We start from the raw sequence: 27,747 nt of genomic DNA on the forward strand, positions 1-27,747 counted from the left end.
AGTGGACATTGCCTCCAGGATGAGAATTGATGAAGTCTTCTGGTGAGATTGCAGAGTAGCCAGAAGGCTTATATTTCCCATCACAGGTAGTTCCAACAGCTGCTTCCTTACAAATGATTAGTTCTTTAACTCACTACCATTATTATTAGAAATTATGAACCTGTTTGCCTCTTTATATAGAAGAAAATTATGGGGCTTTCAAATTCTTGTCTAGTGTGATTAATTATAGAAATGGATAGAAAGTCAGGAAGAGGTTTTGATTTCTGTAGGGATATAAGAGACACATTCTTCTTTTAGAATGGCTGAGACATGGAGAGGGAAGAATGAACCTGATACCATGGCAGTATGATAAAAAAGAGAGTGTTTCAACAATCCAGCTAGCAGCTTCTGTGGGGGTGTAAGATCCACCAACAGCCAGCACCCAGAAAGCTGCCAACACAGGTCCTTTTGATCTGCTTTACTTAAGGAAAGCAACATTAAGGGGTGAACAATCTTACTTTAATCCAGCATACAAATAACATCCACCTAGTTCAGGGGGAAAAGCCAGCTCCCTGAATTACAAACCAAATACAATTCAGAGTTTTCACTATCTGGGTGTACAGCCAGGGAGCTCATTAGAATGGCTCCACTCCTGCTGTGGCTCAGAGCTCCGAGAGAGAATGCTAATCTTTGCACTTATATATCCTCTTCATGTCCATGACCTCACCCAGGCTGGGCATGGAGAAGTTCCCCACCTCCAGTATCACATCAGATATAAATCAATGGCTCCCAATTGTCTCGGTGCTGAGAAATACAAAAACATCCCACTTTATCTGCCCCACTCAAACAAAGCCCAGAATCGTTAAAGGTCAAGAGCAAAAAGTCCCACGTTAATTACTATTACACTGTCCATCCCTTTCTGGGATCTATGGACTAACAATATCTAAATTAAATGGCCATGCATTCTGGAACAAAATAGAAACATTATACATTGCGATCATATTCAGGGAAATACAACAGAAAATATCATTCACAACCAAGCAAAACATATCATTCAGTGCCATTCCGAAATACTTATATATAATTCAAATGTCCACCCCTAGGTCAAAGAAAGTTAATGCCTTTAGGTAATACGGAGTTTCAGCATCGCACTGCCATTGCAGTTTTTTTTTTTTTTCCCACTACCCTCAGGCACAGGCATGCTTTAGTTAGTAAAGTCCTAAAGCAAACAAACAAAAAAATAGAGTTCTCTTGGGGATGTCTCCTTCTCCCAAAACTGCTGTTGCAAGCTTCCACTTGGCACACAAAGTCCCAATTCAAAGAAAAAGTCCAAATAAAGTTCTGTTGTAAGTTTGTTCTCCCATTCTGTTCCAGTTGCTACTTCCAAGTCCTGAAGGGTGGCAGGGCAATAAAGCCAACAGGTCCATTGCACTTCCCCCACCCCACCATAGACAAATACACCCTTCCCTCCTGGGTCCCAAGCAGTCCCCGTGGAAGGGACCAAAAAGCCACATTCGGTGCCTTGATGCAGTTTCCATCTTCCCCCAGGGCTGCACCCCCAAGCTCCTGGGATACTGGTCATTCTGCATGGTCGGCCCCAGCTCCAGGAATGTGGAAGTGGGGCAGCACAAAGGCTGTTTCCAGAGCTCCAACTGCAGTTCCTTAGGGCCCCAGGCATCCCCAGTGAGAGGAATTAAGTGGCAAATCAGAGCAGGAGTGCAGAGCCTGCTTGGATCTGGGTCCTGGTCTGAGTTGGCAGTATTTGGGGAAGGAGGAGGGCTGGTGTGGCAGAGCTTGCTGTGTAGAAGTAGATCTTAAAATAGTAGTGCAGCCCCTCAAGCCTGGGACAAAGTACTGTACTCTACAAGCCAACAAAAGAAAAAAAATAGGGTCAAGTAGTTGGTTGGGAAGACCAAAGAAGATGAAAACATACAGCCAGAAGAAGTCAACAAAGTCAAAGAGCCTATATCAAAAGACTTCAAGAAAAATAAGAATTAGTCTCAGGCCATGGAAGAGCTCAAAAAGGATTTGGAAAAGCAAGTAAGAAAAGTAGAGGGAAAACTGGGAACAGAAATGAGAGGGATGTAAGAAAATCATGAAAAACAAGTCAATGACTTGCTAAAGGACACCCAAAAAATACTGAAGAAAATAACACCTTAAAAAATAGACTAACTCAAAAAGCAAAAGAGCTCCAAAAAGCCAATGAGGGTAAGAATGCCTTGAAAGACATAATTACTCAAATGGAAAAGGAGGTCCAAAAGACCACTGAAGAAAATATTACCTTAAAAAATAAATTGGAGCAAGTGGAAGCGAGTGACTTTATGAGAAATCAAGATATTATAAAGCAGATCCAAAACAATGAAAAAATGAAAGACAAGGTGAAAAATCTCATTGGAGAAACCATTGACCTGGAAAATAGATCCAGGAGAGATAGTTTAAAAATTCTTGGAATGGGGCAGCTAGGTGGCGCAGTGAATAGAGCACTGGCCCTGGAGTCAGGAGGACCTGAGTTCAAATCCAGCCTCAGACACTTGACACACTTACTAGCTGTGTGACCTTGGGCAAGTCACTTAACCCCAATTGCCCTGCCTTGCCCCTTCAAAAAAAAATTCTTGGAATACCTGAATGCCATGATCAAAAAAAAAAAAAACATCCTAGACATCACCTTTTATGAAATTTTCAAAGAAACTTGCCATGACATTCTAGAACCAGAGGGTAAAATAAAAATTGAAAGAATCCACCAATAGCCTCTTGAAAAAGATCCCAAAAAGAAAACTCCTAGCAACATTGTTGCCAAATTCCAGTGTTCCCAGGTCAAGGAGAAAATACTGCAAGCAGCCAGAAAGAAACAATTTGAGCACTGTGGAAACACAATCAGGATAATACAAGATCTAGCAGCTTCCATCCTAAGGGATCTAAGGACTGGGAATATAGTATTATTCTGGAGGTCAAAGGAATTAGGATTGAAACCAAGAATCACCTACCCAGAAAAAACTTAGTGTCATGCTCCAAGGCAAAATATGAATTGTAAATGAAATAGAAGACTATCAAGCTTTCTCAGTGAAAACACGAGAGCTGAATAGAAAGTTTGACTGTCAAACACAAGTACCAAGAGAAGCATGAAAAGGTAAAGAAGAAAGAGAATTTATAAGGGACTTACTAATGTGGAACCATTTTGCTTATATTCCTGCATGGAAAGATGATGTGTGCAATACATGAGACCTTTCTCAGTCTTAGGGTAGTTGAAGGGAATATACATGTACATAGACAGGGGGCACAGGGCGATTTGAATATGAAGGGATGATATCTAAAAAATAAAATCAAATTAAGCGATAAGAAAAGAATATATTGAGAGAGTGAGAAAGGGAGCAATAGAATGGGGTAAATTACACCATGTAAAAGTGGCAAGAAAAAGCAGTTCATAGAGGAACAGGGGCAGTTGAGGGTGAATCAGTGAATCTTGGTGTCTTTGGATTTGACATGAGGAGGGAATAACATACACACTCAATTGGATATTTTACCCCACATGAAAGTAGGGGGAAGGAGATAGAAAAGGGGGCACGATAGAAGGGAGGGCATACAGGGGAAGAAGTAATCAAAAGCATACACTTTTGAAAAGGGACAGGGTCAAGGGAGAAAATTGAATAAAGGGGGACAGGATAGGATGGAGGGAAATATAGTTAGTCTTTCACAACATGACTATTTATGGGAGTATTTTGCATAACGATACATGTGCGGCCTATGTTGAATTGCTTGCCTTCTTAGGGATGGTGGGTGGGGAGGAAAGAGTGGAGAAAATTTGGAACTAAAAGTTTTAAAAGCAGATGCTCAAAAAAGAAGTTATTTTTGCATTCAACTGGGAAGCAAGATATACAGGCAATGGGGCAGAGAAATCTATCTTGCCCTACAAGAAAGTAAGGGGAAAAGGGATGGAGGGGAGGTGAAGTGGGATGACAGAAGGGAGGATGACTGGGGAACATGGCAATCAGAATATATGCCATCTTGGAGTGGAACAGAGGGTAGAAATGCTTAGAAATTTGTAACTCCAAATCTCGTGGAAATCAATGCTGAAAAAAAATATTAAATAATAAAGCATGGGAAAAATCATACTACTATTCACTAAGAAATTGTTTGAATGGATTATAATTTATTGGACAGTACTCTGAACTGATCCTGAAAGGTACAAATGAATTCGTTTCTGTTCTAATAAAAAAAAAACAGAAGCATATTCATTGAATGGACATTACCTCACTCAAAGTGAGAACCTGAAAAGGCCTTAGCCTAAAAGGGCCAAGGTGTTATTTTCTTCAGTATTTTTTTTTGGGGGGGGTCTCCTTTAGCAAGTCATTGACTTGTTTTTCATGGTTTTCTTGCATCACTCTCATTTTTCTTCACAATTTTTCCTGTTTCTCTTACTTGCTTTTCCAAATCCTTTTTGAGCTCTTCCATTTTCTGAGACCAATTTATGTTTTTCTTGGAGGCTTTTGATATAGGCTCTTTGACTTTGTTGACTTCTTCTGGCTGTATGTTTTGGTTTTCTTTGTCACCAAAGAAAGATTCCAAAGTCTGAGTCTGAATCTGAGTCCTTTTTCACTGCCTGTTCAAGTTCCCTGCTGACTTCTTGACCCTTGAGCTTTTCATCAGAGTATAACTTCTTATCGAGAAGAGAGCACTTTATCCCAAGCTTGTGGGACTGCACTGCTGTTTTCAGAGCTATTTCTACACAGCAAACTCTGCCACACCAGCTTGCCTCCTCCCCCAAGAACTGCCAACTGCACCGTGACTCAGATCCAAGCAGGCTTGGCACTCCCACTCTGAGTTCTGATCTGCCACTTAATTCCTCCCACCAGGTCGGCCTGGGGCTGGAAGCACCCTCAGAGCTGCACCACCTCTGCCACCCCCAGGGTGGTGGCCTACGGTGAACTCCTTTCACTCTGTCCCAGCCGGTTCTGCCCACTAACCCGCTCTGTTGTCTTGGGCATTTGTCAGTTAGAAGTCTGGTAACTGCCACAGATCACTGATTCATGGACCTACCACCTGTTCTACCAGGCTCCCAGTCTGGTTGGTCTTCATGCTGCCAATGCTGGGCTGTGCTCCTTTCTGCTCCCAGTTCCATGGGATAGACCTTACCTAGCGACTATCCAGGCTGTTCTGGGCTGGAGTCCTGCTTCTCTCCACTATTTCAGGGGTTCTGCAGTTCTATAATATGTTCAGAGCCATTTTTATAATTGTTTGAAGGGACCTGGGGGAGAGCTTTAAGCAATCCCTGCTTTCCAGCTGCCATCTTGACTCGCCCCCCCCAATATAATTCTTAAAGTGAAAAATGGATACTTAATGAAATAGAGGAGTTACAATCACTGCTGATAAGAAGAGTAGAGCTAAATAGAAAATTTCACTCTAACATTCAATATTCAAGAGAAGACTTAAAAGGTAAACATGAAAAAGAAGTAATGTAGAAGGAAATAAGGTTAAAGTGTTGACATTTCTGTATAGAAGGATGATACTTGTAATTCCCCACAAGAATACTTGGACAGAAAGCATGGTTGTGAATTTACTGTTATGATAATTTCAAAAAAAATAAGTGATGAGAAGGAAGGATAAACTGGGAAAGTCAGAAGAGAGATATAGATTTGGGAAAAGTATTTCACATTAAAAAAAGGAAAAGGAAGAGCTTTTGCATTGTGTGGGAAATGTTTGAAACTTACTTTAATTTTAATTGCTTCAAAGAAGGAATTACATATACAATCAGTTGGGGATAGAAATCTAATTTACGCTTTAGAGAAGTATGAAAAATTAAGAATTAGGTGTGTGGTTGGAGAGGGGGCATGGCGGGTGGAGCAGGCTTTGATAGGACGGTAGCTAGATTAAGGAAAGCAGTAGTCAAAACAAAAGAAAAAAAAACTTTTGAGAAGAAATGGGTTAAAAAGAAAGATGGATAAGTGGGGGGATAAGTTGGAGGGAAACACAAATGTGAATGGGATAAAGTCACTCAAAAATGGGAGAAGAAAGTAGAACTTATTAAAACTCAGAATTTAAAAATAAGTTGTTTACAAGAAGGGCATTGAAACAGAAAAAAAAAAACACAAGTTGTTTTTTTTTTTAGTATCAATTTATTTATTTTTAGTTTTCAACATTCACTTCCATAAGTTTTAAATTTTCTCCCCCTCCCTCCAATCTTCCTCCCCACAGACTGCATGCAATCTGCTCTGACCTCTACACATATATTCCTACTATACACATTTTCACATTAGTTATGTTGCATAGAGGAATTATAATGAATTGCAGAAAACATGAGAAAGAAAAACACTACAAAAATAACATAGTCTGCTTCTGTAATGATTTATTTGAAAAATATTCTTTCTTTCATTAATGTGATCTATTATATTTATACTTTTTTTACCTTAAAACTGTGCCAGCCCTGCATTACTAGAATAAATCCAACCTGTTCATAGAATGTAAGATTTGAATTTTGCTAAAACCTGTTTGCTCCTCTTTTATTTGAAATTTATTATCTGTAATTTCCTACAATTTTCTTTCTTTCACTTATCTTTCCCTGTTCAGGTGTCATGGCCATACTTATTTCACAAAAAGAGGTTGATTAGATTCCTTCTTTTGCTATTTTAACAAGAAAGTATAAAATTAATTCATTCTTTAAATGTTTGGTGGAATTCATATGGAAAGACTTCTGTTCTTACTCTTTACTTTTTGCTGAGCCTGCTTTGAAAGTTTCTTTATGTTACAAGTATGATGTAATAATAAGTGGCTTATTTAAATCATCTCTTTCATATGATGATAAACTATTTTTTTGTTATTAAAACAATTTTATTCATTTTAGTTATCATTTTTGGTAGTGCCTAAAATAATTGGGAAAGATAATTTCTAACAATTACATTTAAGTCCACTTCTTTTCTTTTTTTTTACTTTAAATTATTGATATCGACAATTTTATTTCATTCTGTTTTTGTCAAAATAGCTTATTTTTTTCTAACATTTCCCTCGAAAATCTCCTAATTGATTATTTTTTTCTCATTTAAACTTCATAAATATTTTTGTTAAATTGTATTTGATATTTTCATTTTTTTAGTATATCTTCAACCTATTTATATTTTTTCCTCTTTCTGCTTACATAAGTATGTTTTGATTGTAATTTTCCCCCAAGGTCTATTTTGGCTAAATCACAGAAGTCTTATTATGTTATCTCATTGATGCCATTTTTAATACAAATTATCTTTTGCTTCATGACTTATTTTTATCCACTTTTAAATAAATTATTTAGGTCCCTTTTAGGTTCAGATCCTTACTTCAAATTACTCTTATTGAATACAATTATTATTGTTTTGTAATGTTAGTGAATTATTTGTCTTTGTTTTTTTCTTCATTTTATGAGGTGTTTACACTCTATGATGTGACCAATTTTTATAACTATGTCCTGGACACAAGATAAATACACGTACATCTTTCTATTCCCATTCAGTAATTGACAGAAACCTCTTATATCTAGCTTTTCAAAAATTCTTTTCAGATGTTTGATTTTTTGCTAATAATTTCTTTTAGCTCTATCTTGTTTTGTAAGGGATGCATTGAGCTGTCCAATTGTTATAGATTTGCTTTTTTTCTATAATTAGATTAATTTTTGTTTTTAATATTAATGTGATGAGATTTTTATACATGTGTAATAAGTATTTCTCTATGATGACTTCAGACATGTTGTATTTTCCCTACTTGTGACTTTCAACTATTTCCATTTTTATAATCTTGCCTAAGATCGTAATAACTCCTTTTTTCTTGAATTTTCAAATTCTGTGAAAATGTTTCAAGTCAAATTACTGTAAACTGCATATAGATGAATTCTACTTTTTAATTTAATCTATTACCCTCTTCTGTTTTATGGGTGAATTTGTTACATTTGATTTCATCATTTGTTGTGTGTTTCCATGAACCATATCTTTTTATATCTCCTTTTTCTTCCCTACCCATTTTACACAGATTGTGGTGAAAGAAAAAGAATGTGACAAACACTAGAAATTTATAAATGGTCTAATAAGTTGTCTATATAAGTGGTATAATCACAGTCCACTATATATCCTCTCTTTATTTAGTGATCACTTTCTCTTATGCCTTTTTCTCTCCTTTTGATACCTCTTTTCAGAGCCACCCTCCAAAGTTAAAAGTTACTTTTCTTATTATTCTCTTTCCAACTCAACTCTACAATCTCTGTTAAAGTCCTGCTATCCCTCCTTCCTGTCCCTATCTGTGTAATTGTTGACATGATTTTTTTTGTGTTTGCTGTGACAAGAACACTGATTTCTAGTCTCTTAGATGGTCCAATGTTGTTTGAGGTACCCCTGATGTGCCTCCTAATTAGATTGCCAATATGCTGGTGATAAAATTCTTGGAAATCTTTAAGTGAACACATAATGCCTGTCCCTACCTCCCTGAGTAAGATTGGTTCGGGGGGGGGGGGCAGAGCCACCATGGCAAAGTAAAAGCAGGGATTTGCTTGAGCTCTCCCCCATATCCCTCCAAATATCCAAAATGATTGTAAACAAATTCTAGAGCTTCAGAACCCACATAATGATGGAGTGAAACAAATTTCCAGTCCAAGCCAACCCAGAAGGTCGACAGGGAAGGTCTATTGCACCAGGCTAGGAGAGGAGCACAGCCCAGTCTGGGCCATGTCAGCACAGACAAGGCTGGAGCAGGCCTCAGGGGACCTAATCACTGGCAGCTGAAGCAGTTTCCAGACTTCTCAACCCACAAATGACAAATGCAAGGTAGAAGGTCAGTAGGAAAGGTCTGTGGGATCTGGGTGAGAGAGGAGGATAGTCTGGTCCCAGCCCTGTGGCTATGCAGGTGGTGGTGGTGACAGCAGCAGCAGTAGCAGCTGCTTCCAGAGCCCGTAGCCCACAGACACTGGGTGGGGGGAGGGAATTGAGCAGCTGATCTGAAGGGAATTGCAGGAATCTCTTTGCTGGTGTTAAGCCAGGATTCTCTTGCTTTGCCCTGCTTGGATCTGGGTCACAGTCCTGTTTGGGGATACTAGTGCTCATAGGGAGGTCAGAAGAAACAATACAAGCATACTCTCAAGGTCTCTCTGAAGAACCTTGGAGATGTAAGAGATGCTGGCACCAAATGGCCCAGCAAAGTCTGCTGGCATCAAGGAAAGCACTGTGCTCCATGAGTGAAGAAGAATTGGAGTAGCTCAAATGAAATTTGCATTTAGAGATTTGCACATTTAGAGACATCTCCATCCCAAAGGTTCACATGGACTATTTGTGCCTGACCTGTGGTAGAGCCTTCAGAGGTCTATCGGTCTGAGTAGCCACAGTTGAACACACTGTACTTTGATCCCAACATAGTAATGTCATTTTGGTCCTTTTCAAGAAGGAGGGACAACAACCTACCACTCCATCTTCCACCAAGTCTTCCTCTTTGAGTTAGGGTAAACCCATGCAGAGTCATGGGATCTAAACCACCAAGACTCAAGGATGCTTGAGTCAAATTTTCCTCTTTGCATTCAGAACCCTGATTTCTCTTATCTGTTGCCTAAAGTTTGGGCATTTGTGTGAAGATTTCTGAGGCCAGAGGTTTTACTGCTTGCTTGTTTTGGGGATTTTATTTCTGGAGAATCTCTGACTGTCTCTGATGCTATTCCACTGTACTAGCATCAGGAACCACACAGTCATCTTCGATTAGCGTTCCTGATACCTTTGATCAACAATGTACTGATCAAGGGTTGCCACAATTCTCAATAAAGGTGAATTTCTCTTCTCCTATCATGTTTTCACAGGCAAGCCCTGTACGTCCCAACCAGTCAGAATCAAGTTGTCTAGAAAATCCATAGCCATCCCACCACATGCAAGTATCTTGGATGTCTAACCATGCTCTAATTGCTCCACACCCTGCTTCAGCTGCCTTTATTGCTGTTGGAACAAATTGTTCTCATCTGCCCATTCCACCAGGGGAAGTGATGTCTTTTGATTTGTGCATAAATTGGATTCAAGTGAGGCAGAGTTGCATAAAGTCACTGGCCTCACTCTCTCTTCCAGATAGTATGGATCAATTCTCTGCTGCTTGTGCTAATTTTGGCCTAACAGTTAACAACAAGAAAACATAGGTGCTCCATCAGCCATCACCAGACCATCCATACATAGAACCATCAGTTACAGCAAATGGAGAAGTTTTGAGTGCCTTGCTAGTGTAATTTCCAGGGATGTACACATTGATATTGAGGTTGACACACACTTTGCCAGAGCTAGCTCAGTGTTTAGGAGGCTCCAAAGGAGAGTTTGGGAGAGCAGAGGTATTAGATTGATTACCAAACTGAAGGTCTACAGAGCTGTGGTGCTAACCTCATTGTTGTATGCCAGTGAAACCAGGACAGTCTACCAATGCCATGCAAGGAAAGTGTATTGCTTCCATTAGAATTGTCTTAGGAAGATTCTGAAGATCACCTGGCAAGATAAGGTACCAGACACTGAGGTTCTTACTTCAACTAAACTGCAAAGCATTCAAACTCCATTTCAGAGAGCACAACTCCGATGGACTGGCCACGATGTATGAATGCAAAATGTACGCTTGCCAAAAAGTCTGTTTTATGGAGAACTTACACAGGGCAAGCATTCCCATAATGGTCAGAAGAAGCAATAAAAGGATGCTCTCAATGTCTCTCTCAAGAATTTTAGAATTGATTATGTGACACGGGAGACATTGGAACAGGACCACTCAGTATGGCATGCCCACACCGGAAAAGGTGCTGTGCTCTGTGAGCAAAGCAAAGTTGAAATAGCTCAAAGGAAACACAGGATGCACAAGTTTGGAGCATCTACCCCAAATGTTCACATGGACTAATTGTACCCGACCTGTGGTAGAGTATTCTGAGTTAATATTGGCCTGATTAGCCACAGCTGGACACACTGAATCTTGACTAAAGCACACTAATGTCCTTTTGGTCCTCTTCGAGAATGAAGGACAACATCCAACCTCATGCAAGAGTTAACCTCTCCATATTTATCCTTTTTGTTGTGTGAAGAGCCACTATATCTTCTTTTGCAAGCATGCCTAAAGAACACGGGTCAATTTCATTTTTATTAAGAACAACAAATCCTCTGTCTGAATCACCACATTCTTTTCAGTTCTACTATTTTCTTTACTCTATCTTCAATAAATTTCCTTTCCTGCTTTTACTAATTTCTCTCTTTCCACTGTGCTTTTGCAAAAATGAAAATCCAGAATTCACTATTATATTTCAGATAAGGATGTAAACATCTTCTACTCTTTTCTGCATATCAAGATGTCCCAAACCATGGTCCAAAAACCAGTCCTCTGATAAACACTGTTCCAGTATCTGATTTATGCTTCATCTCCATAATCTCTACCATGGAAAGATCAACAGATTCACCTGATTTTCAGATGGCCAAAACTGGCTCTACCATGGCCTCTGTCAGTACATCAATCAGGTCAGCATTGACTTCGGTGACCAAGTAGGTTTGGGCCACATCGATGGAGATTTCTCTATCTCTTTCTTTGCTTATTTTGATTTTATCTAAGACTTCAAGTGCCTTTGTCTTGGCAGCTTCAAAAGGTTCCATTATGATTCGAGGGTGCAGGCCTTCAGAAATGTAGAAATCTGCCTGCTTCTGCAGCTCCCCAGTGATGAGAACATTTGAAGTAGTGCCATCACCAGTAATGTCATCTTGGGTTGTAGCTACTTTTGCTCTCAAGGAGGCTGTTTGGGTGTTGAATTTGCATCTCCTGCAGCAACACATTGCCATCCTTGGTGAGCTTGATGTTTCCAGCTCCAGAAAGAAGCATCTTCATGGTGCTCTGGGGCCCCAGGTTGGTCCCCTACAAGTCCTGCAGCCCCCACCTGGGCTGTAGTGACCTCAGCTTTGGGGTTCAATGCCTTCACGGCTGACATGGCTATGGAGCAGCAGTGGAGAATGAGGAGGTGGGCTCAAGGGAAGTGGCTCTGTTCATGCTCAGCTAAGCAGTGCCCCCACAAAGCTAACTCCTCATGGACCTGCAAGAGGAGAACTATAAACTTGTATTTAAGAAATATTTTGATAATTATTTCAACAATGACAACAACAACAACAACAAAGACTGAGTCTGTGGTCTGATGATTTGAAAGACCAAAGATAAAATCCTACTAATTTTGAGTACTAGATGTTCTCTTTTTTTTTCCAAGAGACTTCATGCAATTTTTCTGTGCAGACTTAAACTCTATGGAGGAATATATTTCTCTTATTCTTTGTGATTGTTTCTCTTTATCATTGCTTTTGTCATATTTTTTGGACTTTTCGAGAATATTCTGGGAACTTTATGTCCCTCTAGGTACAGGTGTGTGGAACCAGCAGCCTCTAGGCCACTTTTGGCTTTCTAAGTTCCCTGATGCAGACTTTTTACTGAGTGCCAGTTTTTACAGAACAAATACTTTTTTTAATGTTATAGAAATATTTAATGATAATGAATTGAATACAGCATATTTTATTTATGTATTTATTTTCTAGAAATAACCATTGACATTTATATATTTCTGTGGAGGGGACCATCACCCTGAAGTCTTCTTCTTTTTTTTTAATTTATTTAACATATTTAGTTTTCAGCATTGATTTTCACAAGAGTATGGATTACAAATTTTCTCCCCATTTCTACCCTCCCCCTCACTCCAAGATGGCATATATTCTGGTTACCATGTTCCCCAGTCAGCACTCCCCTCTGTCACCCCACTCTCCTCCCATCCCCTTTTCCCTTCCTATCTTGTAGGGCAAGATAAATTTTTACGCCCCATTGCCTCTGTATCTTATTTTCTTGTTGCATGCAAAAACATTTTTGTTTGTTTTTGAACATCTGTTTTTAAAATTTTGAGTTCCAAATTCTCTCCCCTCTTCCCTTTCCACCCACCCTCCCTAAGAAGTCAAGCAATTCAACATAGGCCATATATGTATCATTATGTATAACCCTTCCACAATTCTCATGTTGTGAAAGACTAACTATATTTTGCTCCTTCCCAACCCATCCCGCTTTATTGAATTTTCTCACTTGCCCCTGTCCCCTTTTGAAAGTGTTTGTTTTTGACTACCTCCACCCCCATCTGCCCTCCCCTCCATCATCCCCCCCCATTTTTTTTATCTTCTTCCCTCTTCTTTCCTGTGGGGTAAGATTCCCAATTGGGTATGTATGGTATTCCCTCCTTAGGCCAAATATGATGAGAGCAATGTTCACTCATTTCCCCCCTCATCTGCCCTCTCCCCACCTCCCACAGAACTGCTTCCTCTTGCCACCTTTATGGGAGATAATCCATACCATTCTATCTCTCCTAATCTCCCTCTCTCAATATGTTCCTCTCTCATCCCTTAATTTGATTTTATTTCTTTTAGATATCTTCCCTTCATCTTCAACTCACCCTGTGTCCGCTCTCTCCCTCTCTCTCTCTCTTTCTACATATATATATATATATATATACACACACACACACACACACATACCCACATAGATATATACATACATACACATTGACCCATATATATACATAAACATATATGTATGCATATTCCCTTCAGCTACCCTAATACTGAGGTCTCATGAATCATACACATCATCTTTTCATGTAGGAATGTCAACAAAAGAGTTCACCTTTAGTAAGTCCCTTGCAATTTCTTTTTCTTGTCCTTTTTCTTGATTACCTTTTCATGATTCTCTTGATTCTTGTGTTTGAAAGTCAAATTTTCTATTCAGTTCTGGTCTTTTCACTGAGAAAGCTTGAAAGTCCTCTATTTCATTGAAAATCCATATTTTGCCTTGGAACATGATACTCAGTTTTGCTGGGTAGGTGATTCTAGGTTTTAATCCTACCTCCATTGACCTCCGGAATATCGTATTCCAAGCCCTTCGATCTCTTAATGTAGAGGCTGCCAGACCTTGGGTTATTCTGATTGGGTTTCCACAATACTGAAATTGTTTTTTTCTGGCTGCTTGCAGTATTTTCTCCTTGATCTGGGAGCTCTGATATTTGGCAACAATATTCCTAGGAGATTTCTTTTTGGGATCTATTTGAGGAGGCGATGGATGGATTCTTTCAATTACTATTTTGCCCTGTGGCTCTAGAATATCAGGGCAGTTCTCCTTGATAATTTCTTGAAAGATGGTATCTAGGCTCTTTTTTTGACCATGGCTTTCAGGTAGTCCAATAATTTTTAAATTATCTCTCCTGGATCTATTCTCCAGGTCAGTGGTATTTCCAATGAGATATTTCACATTGCCTTCCATTTTTTCATTCCATTGGTTCTGTTTTATAATATCTTGATTTCTCATAAAATCACTAGCTTCCACTTGCTCCAATCTAATTTTTAAGGTAATATTTTCTTCAGTGGTCTTTTGGACCTCCTTTTCCATTTGGCTAATTCTTCCTTTCGAGGCATTCTTCTCCTCATTGGCTTTTTGGAGCTCTTTTGCCCTTTGAGTTAGTCTGTTTTTTAAGGTGTTGTTTTCTTCAGTGTATTTTTCAGTATTTTTTTGGGTCTCCTTTAGCAAGTCATTGACTTGTTTTTCATGATTTTCTCGCATCCTTCTCATTTCTCTTCCCAATTTTTCCTCTGCTTCTCTAACTTGCTTTTCCAAATCCTTTTTAAGCTCTTCCATGGCCTGGGACCAGTTCATGTTTTTCTTGGAGGCTGTTGGTGTAGGCTCTTGCACTTTATTGACTTCTTTATGCTGCATGTTTTGGTCTTCTTTGTCAACAAAGAAAGAATGCAAAGTCTGAGACTGAATCTCGGTGCGTTTTCGCTGGCTGGCTATATTCCCAGTCAACTAAATTCACCTTTGAGTTTTTCAGTGGGGTATGACTGCTTGTAGACTAGAGAGTTCTATGTTCCACGTTTGGGGGGGAGGTGCCATCTCTGCCATACCAGCACTGCTCCTTCCCCAACCCCCAATCCGGACGGGGCTTGATCTTCAGCAGGCTATGGACTCCTGCTCTGATATGCCACTTAATTCCTCCCACCAGGTGGGCCTGGAGCCAGAAGTAACAACAGCTGTAGCTGCCCCACCTCTGCTGCCCCCGGGGCTGGAAGCCAAACCGCAAACTCCTTCTACTCCTGCAGCTTTTCCCACTAACCTTCTCCACAGTCTTTGGTGTTTGTGGGTTAAGGAGTCTGGTAACTGCTGCAGCTCACTGATTCAGGGTGCTAGGGCCACCTCCGCCCGGCTTCTGGTCTGGATGGTCCACGCCTTTCAGGCTGGGTTCTGCTCCACTCCGTTCCCAGCTCCCAGCTCCCAGCTCTGTGTGGGATAGACCTCACCCAGAGACCATCCAGGCTGTCCTGGGCTGGAGCCCTGCTTCCCTCTGCTGTTTTGTGGGTTCTGCCATTCTAGAATTTGTTCAGAGCCATTTTTTATAGGTTTTTGGAGGGACTCCGTATGGAGCTCACACTACTTCCTGCTTACCAGCCGCCATCTTGGCTCCACCCCCCTGAAGTCCAGAACAAATACTTTTAAAAGGGAGTTTGTTCCATGAAGTTTGGATTCAGTCAAAGGGCCACCCTTGATGATCTAGAGGGCCAGATATGACCTTGAGGCCACATGTTCCTCACCTTTGTTCTAGGACCTTTCACATTACCATCTTGACCAGAAGTCTGGTGACGTATTACTTGATTTTTAAAGCTTTATTGCTTACTAAACTTACTTAGAAGTACTTATGAAATAAATTTAAATTTAAATAAATGAAATAGAATACAATTGACTACCTGTTTTGGGGCCCTGTGTTTGGTTCACATTTTAATGAAAAACCTAATTTTGATATAATATGTAAGTGAATTTAGATGCTAAGAAAATTTTGTCAATAATTTTAAGTACATTGCTTTGTATTTAGCAAGCACTCAGATATTTTTTTTAATGAATGAATGATTTGGGCCTCTTGGAAAGCAATGTAATTTGGAATATAAATGCCTGGTCATTTTCAAGTTAATGTCATATGTTCCTCATTTTGTTTAGCAAAAACTTCTCATAACCTTGGGCTCATATCTTGAGATTGACTCTCTGATATATGTGCCTCAGTTGTCTAATCAAGAAGTAAAATGAATACAATACCCGTATCCCAAAACCCAAATATTTATACATAGTTGTTGCTGAACTAACATTACCAGATGAACCTCAATATAGACTCAGTATAAAAATGTAATCCAAACAGAAATGGAAGCAAAGAATCATAAATTCATTGTCACTGGACCATAGACTAAAGCTGACAACATCCAAGAATCCAACTAGACCAACCTCGTCATTTTGCAGATAAAGAAAGTGGGGCACAAAATGTTAAAACATTTTCGGTGCACATTCCTTAAGTAACTCTTTGTTATCACTCACAAAATTGAAGAATTTTAAAATTGGCAGGAATCTCAGAGACAATATAGTCCAATTCATAACCCAAAAGGAAGCCTGTTAGATAGAATATGTATAACAACTGTTCATCCAACCTCTACTGCTATAGAACTCCAGTAAAAGGGAACATACTCACTCTGTTCTCATGAAACCTGTTCCACTTAAGGATAGTTATAACTGTTATAAAGTTTCTCCTGACATCAAGAATAAATTTTATTACTTGTAAATTTCATGTATTATTCTTAATTTTGCCTTTGGGGTCACACAGAGCAAGTCTAACCCCCATCCCAAGTGAAATCCCTTCAAATATTTGATTGCAACTATGATATCCCCCTGAGTCTTTTCTTCTTTAAGCGAAAAATTCCTAGCTCATAAAATTATCTAAATGCCATTCAATATTACATTTGACTTTCTCTTGATGCCCTTCAGCTTACTGATATCTTTCCTAAATTTTGGCATACAGAGCTCAATATAATCAGATTTGGTCTGACCAGGGCACAGTATAATATAACTATTACCACCTTATTCCTGGAAGCTGTACCATTGTTAATGCCTCTCAAGACACTGTTAACTTCTTCTGAAGCCATAATCATACTGAACTGACTGTCCTCAAGACTCCAAAATTTTTTTCAGACAAAAAAAAACCTAATCGTGTCTTTCCTTCATTAAATTTGTGAAGTCATCTGTTTGAACCAAATGTATGAACTTTACATTCCATTTCATCCCATCTTCCAGCCCTTCCCTATATATAGCTCCAAATAGGCTCTATAAAGCACTGAAAAATATTAGCAATTTCAACTACTAACTTGACTTTCCTCCTGTAACTTGGCTGGTAGCCTGCTAATCCCATACATCTCTGACTATATTCTTGCTCACCTGTGACTCAAGATCCTTGATACTCTTTTTCACAATGTAAGACTTTAGCCTTCCCCTGCCTACTCAGTGTGAAGGAAAAAAAATCACTACCAGAAAATAGTTTCATTGCAATTTGAGGTCTCAGAAAATTGGTCATATTTTCTGGGGCTCAAGAGCTTATAAGAATTTTTTTTTCTACTTGTGCACATAGTGCATTGAGAAGTGAATATCCTCATTTTTATCATCTCTTTCCTAAACAAAATGCACATAAATTTCCCTGAAAACTGTACTTCATAACAATATACATAACTTTCTATATACTAACACAGTGGTGTCATGCAAAAAATCATGTGTCAGAGTTTCATAATGGATCAAATACATATATCACACAGATATATTACAAATAGTATCATATATCAGAATAATATACAGAATGCTATTACATATGCACTATCAATGATTATTATCTAGTTACAGATAAGATATATTTTCTCATTTCCCCTAGATAACCAGTTTTTCTTGACACTTTTTGCAATATTCTGCTTTCATCAAATTTGCTGTCCAGCGGTATTGTTCCTGAGAGGCAGCTAGGTGGCTCAGTGGATAGAGTACTGGACCTGGAGTCAGGAAAGCCTGAGTTCAAATATGGCCTCAGACACTTAACAGCTATATGATCCTGGGCAAATCACTTAACCTCTGTTTGCCTTAATCGACAGGAGAAGGAAATACCAAACTACTTCAGCATCTTTGCCAAGAAAACCCCAGGAACAGTATATTCCATGGGGCTATGAAGAGTTGTATATGACTGAATGACTGAACTACAAGTCTCCTTCTTGAGCCTTTGGATAACCCAGATAGTATAGTTCTATTTCCAGTCCCTAAGGAGTCAGGCTAGGTAGGTGGCTTCCACTACTTTCATTAGGGTCCACATCTGGAAAATTAGGTAGGCGAGGAATTCAGCCCTTCTCAAGCATAGGCAGAAATCTCATTTATACTAGGGTAATCCTGGCATGCCTTCCCAAAACCCAAGAAGGTAGCAACATGCAGTTTCTTCTTCATGTGTAAATTCATCTTGTCTTTGTCTTAACATATTATCTATTGAAGCATTATGCCTCAGGGGAAACCAATCTCTTGTCAAGAACATTTCCTTTGCCACCCTGGCCATTGTAGTCTTCTTTCTTTTACTGCTGTTACCATCACCTCTATCCATTTTTGTGCGTGTGGCAGTAGACCTAGGTAGATCCAAAGAACCTAGAAACTACAGGCTACTTGTCACCAGTAGTTTAATATATTCATCTATAATTTCAAATTATTTATTTATTTATTTATGGCATGTACTTTTTTATTGATTTTGATTATTTAAATAATTTTGCTCATGCCACTCCCTTCAAAAGGCAGCTTGTAAGTAAACCATCAGAATTTAAATCAGAATAGACTTTACTTAAGGGAACTGGAGTGAATATGGGTCACCAGGCATGTAAACTGAGATTGGATACTGAATGTGCATGTTTACCAGAAGCTTAAGCACAAAAGTTTACAGAGTTTTCATTGTAATTATTTATTTTTTTCTCCATACAGGAAAATATTTCTCCTGAAACTAAAATCAAGCTAGAATTTATGGAACATGTTATGTTCAATAAATGTTGAATAGCACCAGAACTTTTTAATTATCACATTTTTAAATGATATAAGAATGCTACCCAAACAGAAGATTCTTGAATTGACCATCTATAAATTCTGTGGCCATAATGCTAAATCATGTGAGTAAATGCCTCTAATTGGGACCAGGATCTGAAATAATATAGCTCAAATATGTTTATCTCTGATCTCACCTACAGATATGATTTAAGATTAATATCTTTAATTTATAAATTGCATTCCTCACATTTCTTCTTTGAAGTCTTCTGTGAAAGTCTTATTATCTCTGTCTTGTAGATGAGAAAACTCAGGTTCAGAGATGTTGAGGCTCTCTTTCATTTCTTAGCCTTGAAAAAAAAGAAAGTGCATCACCACTCAAAAATATATATCTACTTTTTCTCTTCTATGCGTTCTATAGTCTGGCTTCTGACTTCAATCATTCAACTGAAATTGTTCTCTCCCAAGTTACAAATGATCTTTATATTGCCAAATCTAATTATGTTTCCTTAATCCTTAATCCTAAACAATACCTCATATTCTCCTTTGCTAAATCACTGACCTTTCTGCTTAATTTTAGTTACATATCAAGTCTCTGTCTCAGACTCCTTTCTCAATTTTTTCTTATACTATTTCTCTTGATGATTTGATTGTAACCTATCAGTGGAAGTATTATGTCCATACAGAAGACTATCTAGATCTAAATATCTAGTCCTAGCCTCCCTCCTGAACTTTAGTTCTCCTTTACCAAATTGAGTCTTTTAATGTGGATATCCAAGCCAAAATCACCACTCCCAACCACTTGAATCTCCCTATTTACACTGAGATACCACCATCCTTAGAATTACCCAACTTCTCAACCTTTGTCTCTTTCCCAGCTTACCACCTTGACTCACCTCTCATATTCCAACATTCCAACTTTTTCTTTTTCTTTTTTTAAAAATTTATTTATTTATTTTTAGTTTACCACACACGATTCTACATAATTTTGAGTTCCAGATTTTCTCCCCTCCCTCCCCCCTCTCTCCCCAAGATGGCATGGAATCTCATATAACTATCACGTATAACTTCGCATTGAATTAATTTATACACTAGTCAAGTTGTGGAGAAGAATTATGACCAACGGAATGAATCATGAGAAAGAAGAAACAGAACCAAAAAAAAAAACCCAAAAACAAAAACAAAAGAGAAGCAAAAAAGGCAAGCATGTAGTGAGCCTCAATCTGTATTCAAACTTCTTAGTTCTTTCTCTGGATGAAGATAGCGTTCTCCATCGTGAGTCCCCTGGAGTTGTCCTTGCACCTTAGGTTGCTGAGAAGAGCGAAGTATGTCAGGGTTGGTCCTCACTGAATCCATATATCTGTGGCTATGCACAACGTTCTCCTGGCTCTCCTCCGCTCACTCAGCATTATGTCATGTAGGTTTTTCCAGGTTGTTATGAAGTCTGCATCATCCCCATTTCTTATGGCACAATAGTATTCCATCACCTTCATAAACCACAGCTTGTTCAGCCATTCCGCAATTGATGGGCATCCCTTTGATTTCCAATTCTTGGCTACCACAAAAAGAGCCACTATAAATATCCTTGTACATATGGGTCCTTTTCCCGCTTGTGTGATTTCTTTGGGATACAACCCTAGAAGTGGTATTGCTGGGTCAAAGGGTGTGAACATTTCTATAGCCTGACTTTTTCTGTTAATTTGTTTTTTCTACCATTACAAAATCTCTTGTAACTTTTCTTTTATTCTTCACTTACATAGTTGCCACCATTATCCCAGCCTTCCTGATATCATACTTGGAGCACTGAAATGGCACACCAGTTCATCTCCTTGCCTCAAGTGTCTCTCAATTCTAATTAATCATCCATACAGATAGGAGTTTGTTTTTTTTTTTCCCCAAATGCAGAGGTTTGACCATGTCATTACTACCACCCTCCCCATGTTACTCAATAAACTCCAATGGTGTCTCGTTACCTCTAGGTTTATTGGAAAATATGTAAATGACCCTGTCATTAATTTAAAAGTCTTCAAAACATGTGCAACAATAATGCTGCTTGCAGCTATTGTGCCTGTGCAAGGCCAATAACACCAGCACAAAGGAGGTATGCTAGCACAGTTTCTTTGATCTGCTTTTCTAAGGAAAGCAAATTTAAGGGTTTACAACCTCACTTTAATTGAACACACATGCATCATTCATTTAGTTCAGGGGAAAAAGTCAGCACCCTGAACTTCAGAGCAAATACAAATAGAAATTAGAATCAGAAATTATAGAAACAGAGCCAAATAATACAAATCAGCAGATAGGCTTCTAGCTGTCTGTCCAATATATTACATACATAGTTACCAGAGAGAGAAGCATCAACATCTGGGTTTTTCAAAACCAGGGGTCTCCACCAGATACTCAGAGTCTTGTCTGGTCAAATCACATGACACTGTTCCAGTGAGTGAGCCCCAAACAAAATGCCAACCTCAGAGTATATATCTATATCCATATCTATATCTATATCTATATCTATATCTATATCTATATCTATATCTATATCTATATCTATATCTATATCTATATCTATATATATATCTATATATATATATATATATATAGATATATATATAGATATATAGATATAGATATAGATATAGATGTAGATATAGATATAGATATAGATGTAGATGTAGATATATACACATACTTCTTCAAGGTCAGAGCACTTCATACCTCTCAGGGTTTCACACCTCTTGAGGGTTTCATACCTCTCATGACCTAAATAGCCAAGGGATGTGGGCCTTCCTACAAAAAAAGATATTAAAGGCAAGACCCAATCAAAGGCATTTGATTGCCTTAGTGCTGAGAAGCACTGCCAAACAAAATATAACAAAAAGTCCACTTTCCTTACCATTACATTTGAAAGGCAAAACTCATCAAAGGTATTGCAAAAGAGAAAACAGTAAAAGAAAGTCCCACCCTGATTACAACAACATGACTCCAGCTTACCTTTTTAGTCATATTTACTCCCTTCATGCGTGATACGATTAACCCAAATTGTTTTTCTTTTGGGTATTTCATCTTCTATCTTCATGCCTTCACACTGGTTGTCCCATTTTCCTGGAACGTATCTCCTCCTTATTTCTGCCTCTTGAAATTCCTGTTTCCCTTCATGACTCAGTGCAATTTCCATAACCTACCTGCATGTGATCTCTCTTGATCCTCTCAGCTTCTCATGCTTCCCCTCCAAAAGGTTTTGTTTTGTTTATTATATGTTTTGTTGTTACCTATGTCATGTATATATTGACTCTCCTATCTGAGTGGAAGCTGGTTGAGGGTCAAAGCACATTTGCTTTCATATTTCTATAGTTTAGCATATTTCCTTGCACAAATTCTTTATAAATGCTTCTTCACTGATTGATTAATAGATAATCTCAACTCATATAACAGGTGAATAGTAGAGCAGGAATAAAATGAGGTCTTCTGACATTAGATCTTTTCCATGCTTTTTCAGTATTATCAAATTAATCATCTGTTTTTAAAATTCACAGTTGTTCTATATAGAATAGAATCACTTTTAGGCCAAGGACTAATTCATGTTGTCTTTTTTTAATGACCTGCACAGTGCCTTGCATTTAGTAAGTGATAAATTAAATATTTGTAGAAGGTAATGTGCATTCTCTTGTTGGGTTCTTTGCAATTCTTCATATATACATATATCTGTTGACTGTAATTTTTTTATTTTGCATTTTGCCTTCCCCATAAGACTGTAAGTTCCTTGAGGGCAGGGACTGTCTATTACCTTTCTATCCTCAAGACTGAGCACAGTGCTTGGCACATAGTAGGCACTTAACAAATATATATTGTCTAACTAATGTAATGAAGTTATAAGGTTCTTGCTAAGAATTCTCAGGAATTTTAAAATACAGAAATAGTGGTAGGACTAATGTTGAATGAAGTATCATGAAAAATGAGTCAAAAGCTTGCTAAAGGAGACCCCAAAATGTTGAAGACAATAACACTTTTAAGAACAGACTAACCCAAATGGCAAAAGGGATCCAAAAAGCTGATGAGGAGAAGAATGCCTTAAAAAGCAGAATTGGCCAAATGGAAAAAAGGATCCAAAACCTCCTTAAAGAAAATAATTACTTAAAAATTACAATGGGACAAATGGAAGCCAATGACTCCATGAGAAATTAAGAAATTATAAAGCAAAACAAAAGGAATGAAAAAAATAGAAATTAGTGTGAAACATCTCACTCAAAAAACCAATGACCTGGAAAATACATCCAGGAGAGAAAATTTAAAACTTATTGAATTACCTGAAAGCCATAATCCAAAAGAAAGACTAGACAACATCTTTCAAGGTGATCTTATCAAGGGAAACTACTCTGATATTCCAGAACCAGAGGGTAAAATAAAAATTGAATGAATCCACTGATCCTGAGAGAGATCCCTAAAGGAAAACTCTTGCAAATAGTGTTGCCAAATTCCATAATTACCAGGTCAAAGAGAAAATATTACAGGCAGCCAGAAAGAAGCAATTCAAATATTGTGTAATCAAAATCACAATAATACAAAATTTAGCAGGTTCTGCATTAAGAGATCAAAGGGTTTGGAATATAAAATTCTACAGGTCAAAGGAGCTAGGATTGAAAGCAAGAACCAACTACCCAGCACAATTGAGTATAATACTTCGAGGGAAAAATATAGATATTCAATGAAATAGAGAACTTTAAAGCATTCTTGATGAAAAGACCAGACCTGAGTAGAAAATTTGGGACAGAGTCAAAGGAGAGAATATTTTAATGGGGGGGCAGGATAGGAGGGAGGAGATACAGTTAGTCTTTCACAGCATGACTATTATGGAAGTGTTTTGCCTGACTACACATGTATAGCCAACATCAAATTGCTTGACTTTTCAATGAAAGTATGTGGGGAGGGAGGAGGGAGAGAATGTTTTAATAATTTTAAAAAAAAATAAAACGAATGTTAAAATTTGCTTTTATGTAGAACTGGGAAATAAGAGGCAGCAGGAGAAATTTTGGAACTCCAAATCTTGTGTAAATGAACATTGAAATGTAAAAATTAATTAATTAATAAAAAAGAAAGAAGCATATTGCAAATCTAACTTTGTGAAAGTCTTATCAGATCTTTGAATCTATAGAGGTTGAAAAAATAGAGAAAACTGCAATGTACCTTGACCTTCTTACCCTTTACCAATCTAACTTAGAGTCGGTGATATTGAGGCTTAGAATAAAGGGAAGAGCGTAATAAACAGTGAAATTGAATATGCGTTGTTATTAAAGAGAGCTTGCATAAGTGGTCAAAATAAGTTTAAAGAGAAAAGGAAGACTTTCAGTGGAGCCCAAATAATCAAAGTTAGAAAATAGCTAATTACAGAGATCCATTAGTTAGAAATGTGCAACTTTTCCTAGACTGAGGGTCTACAATTGAGATAGTTCTGTAGAAATTAAGCTTAGAGATTTTATGCTCTCAAAAATGCAACCACTGAGACCTTGATGGAGTCCATCACATTTTATTCCTCTCTTTACTCAAAGTTCCTACTTGAAACCTACCTCTGTAAACCTGTTAGTTTTGTTAAACTTTCTTCCTTTTCCTACATCAGCTTTCTATTGTTCTATGTCTCTTCCCCTCACCAAGATAATTATCTTATAGAGATTTAGCATATATTTATATGAATAACTATATGTTTATATGTATATACACATATGCATATGTATGTATGTTTGCATATGTAAATATATGCATATACTCCCATGTATTTGCTAACCTATGTTAAAATTAATAATCTGAAATAAAAAGCAACCTGGGGAAAAAGTTACTGAGCTACCTATGATTTAATTCGCAAAGCTAGCATTTTTATACCAAATCAAGTCATCTGACTCTTCAAAGGTTAGAGAAAGGAGTGATTTATAAAACTTATTTTTATGAAGGAAAAGATGAATAAAAATGAGTGATAATAAGTTTTATAAGATAAAAAAGGAAGTAGTTTTTCACATAATTTTGTTGGAAAAGAAAGGTCATCTAACTAGTTAGATTCAATTAGATATTCTTAATCCTTTACCAAAAATCTTTACCTAGAGGTGATGCCTTTTCTTAAACCAGAAAATGTACTGAGAAAGAGGAACTTGTGGTCATAGTTAGCAGTCACACCCCACCTCCTCATCTTCCTTCAAGATTCCATTATTTAATTTAGACTCTAGCTTAAGGTGAAAAAAGGGGGAGCAGCGGCTTATCCACTAACACTGGAAAAAGAAACTTAACCTCTCAATAACCTTTCTCCATCTGCCAGGAAGGGGAATTTAGCCTCTGCTGGAAAGGGAATTCTAGCATTTTAAAACAGCTTATAATCTTATGGTTATTTCATTTTTCTAAATTATCTGCTACTAAATAATAAAGTTCATCAATCTATTTAGTTGGAAAATCTATGGGTAACCTACACTTAAGGGTGTTACGTTAGTATGTGTAACTAGGGCTAATTCTTCCTAAAGAAGGTAATCCAATCCCATGATCAAACTAAACCTAAATCAAAGTAATAAATGGTAGTTGACTTCCTTGTCACCCCAATCTATACATGTTCTAGAGATTTCTAACCTTTTCCTTGATTTTGTCTATGACTCCCCAGACACTTTTGACCCTTACCCCAGGGGCCAACTTCAATTAAAATAATTGGAATATTTGTCTGTCTATCTATCTATCTATCTATCTATCTATCTACACACATATATAAACATACACACATATAATACATATGAAGAGTGAGAGAGGGATGATGATCATGATCATGACCATGATGAAGACAACAAAGTAACATCATCTATCTGTAGACACGTACACAGAGATGTATATACATTAGATGAATAAAAAGAGGCTTTTAAAAGTTAGTGTCCAGTGGTTTAAAAATGCTTCTGCCATTTACTTCTTTGTTTGTTTATTAATTCATTCATTCATCTATCTATTTATTTTTGCAAGTCAGTTATTTGCTGTTTATTCAGTTTTGGGATTAATATGACAATTGAAGAATAGGTTGCATTGATGTACGTATAAAAATCTTTTTTATATATCATGGAAATTTACAACTCACATAGATATTCTCTGCATATATATATATATATGTATATATAAACATATATGTGTGTATGTCTATATATATATACACACACATATCTATGTATGTGTATACACATACAGATATTATATATATATATATACATACATACACAGGCAGAAAGACAAAAAAACATATAGACAGAGACAGAGAGACAGAGACATGTGAGATATAAGAAATAGTTAAGTTTCCACACAGTTGAAGTCATAAGAGTCACAATCTTGTGACAATTGGTAAGAGAAGATAAGGGTTGCCAAGCAATCAACAGAAAGTGAAAGAAACTCAGAAACTATAAGCCTCAGAGACCCTAGGTAAACCAGCTCAAACTGACGGAGGTTAATCCCAGGTAAGTGACTTCTTGCTACAGTGCATTCTTAATGAATCTCATGTATATAAATTTGACTTTGCCACCCCAAACTCTTGGTCATTTTGATTTGGGTTGAAGCCGAATGACCGCCGGCTAGTAAATTCTCCATTTAAAACTTATACTCTGTGGAGTATCTCACTCGCTTCTGGTATAACACTAGGGTTAAGACCAAGAATCAACTACCAGCAAAACTAAGTATCATACTCCAAGGCAAAATACGGATTTTCAATAAAATAGAGGACTTTCAAGCAGTCTCAGTGAAAAGACTAGAGCTGAATAGAAAATTTGACTTTCAAACACAAGAATCAGGAGAAGCATTAAAAGGTAAACAAGAAAGAAAAATCATAGCAGACTTAATAAAGTTAAACTCTTTTGTTTACATTCCTTCACAGAAAGATGATGTGTGTAATCCATGAGACCTCAGTATTAGGGTAGCTGAAGAGAATATATATATATATATATATATATATATATATATATATATATATATATATGTGTGTGTGTGTGTGTGTGTGTGTGTGTGTGTGTGTGTGTGTATGTGTATGTGTATACACACACACACACAGACACACTATATAGACAGAGGGCACAGGGTGAGTTGAACATGAAGGGATGATATCTAAAAAATAAAATCAAACTTAGGGATGAGATATGAATATATTGAGAGAGGGAGAAAGAGAGAGATAGAATAGGGTAAGTTATCTCACATAAAAGTGGCAAGAAAAAGCAGTTCCTTAGAAGGGAAGAGGAGGCAGATGAGGGGGAATGAGAGAATCTTGCTTTCATCGGATTTGACTTGAGGAGGGAATAACATACACACTCAATTGGGTATCTTACCCCACAGGAAAGGAAGAGGAAGGGGATAAAATTGGGCATGATAGAAGGGAGGGCAGATAGGGGGAGGTGGTAATCAAAAGCATACCCTTTCAAAAAAGACAAGGTCATGGGAGAAAATTGAATAAAGGGGGATAGGAGGGAGCAAAATATAATTAGTGTTTCACAACATGAGTATTGTGGAAGGGTTTTTTCATAATGATACATATGTGATCTATGTTGAATTGCTTGCCTTCTTAGGTGTTGTATTAGGAGGGCAGAGTTTATAATCTCAAAGAGGATCATAAACATGTCTGAAAGGTTCGGAACCGCCGGATATAAGAAACTCTCAAAGTAGAAGGCAGAAGAATCAAAACATATATTTAGGCTCCACAGTAACCAACCCATGAACCAGCAACCCCATTTTGATATATTGATCAAAAGCTTCCAGGCCCAATAAGTACGCCTTGAAAGAGTAACCAGGAGGCTACAGAGAAGCATGATTGCATAAAGCAAAATCATGCTTCCCCCTCTATGGTAAAAAGATTACCCACTGGCCTGAAGTCTTTGTTCAGCTTCCTCCCATAGGTCAGCTCTGCTACTGGCA

At 37.7% G+C, this 27,747-nt stretch overlaps 1 pseudogene; it reads right to left on the minus strand.

Annotated features, from left to right (window-relative positions):
• Positions 1 to 10,963: 10,963 nt before the first annotated feature.
• Positions 10,964 to 11,899, minus strand: LOC118848824 (annotated as a pseudogene).
• Between the last annotated feature and the right edge of the window lie 15,848 nt (positions 11,900 to 27,747).

The sequence above is a fragment of the Trichosurus vulpecula genome, chromosome 4 (genome assembly GCF_011100635.1).
Source record: "Trichosurus vulpecula isolate mTriVul1 chromosome 4, mTriVul1.pri, whole genome shotgun sequence".
Taxonomy (NCBI): Eukaryota; Metazoa; Chordata; class Mammalia; order Diprotodontia; family Phalangeridae; genus Trichosurus; species Trichosurus vulpecula.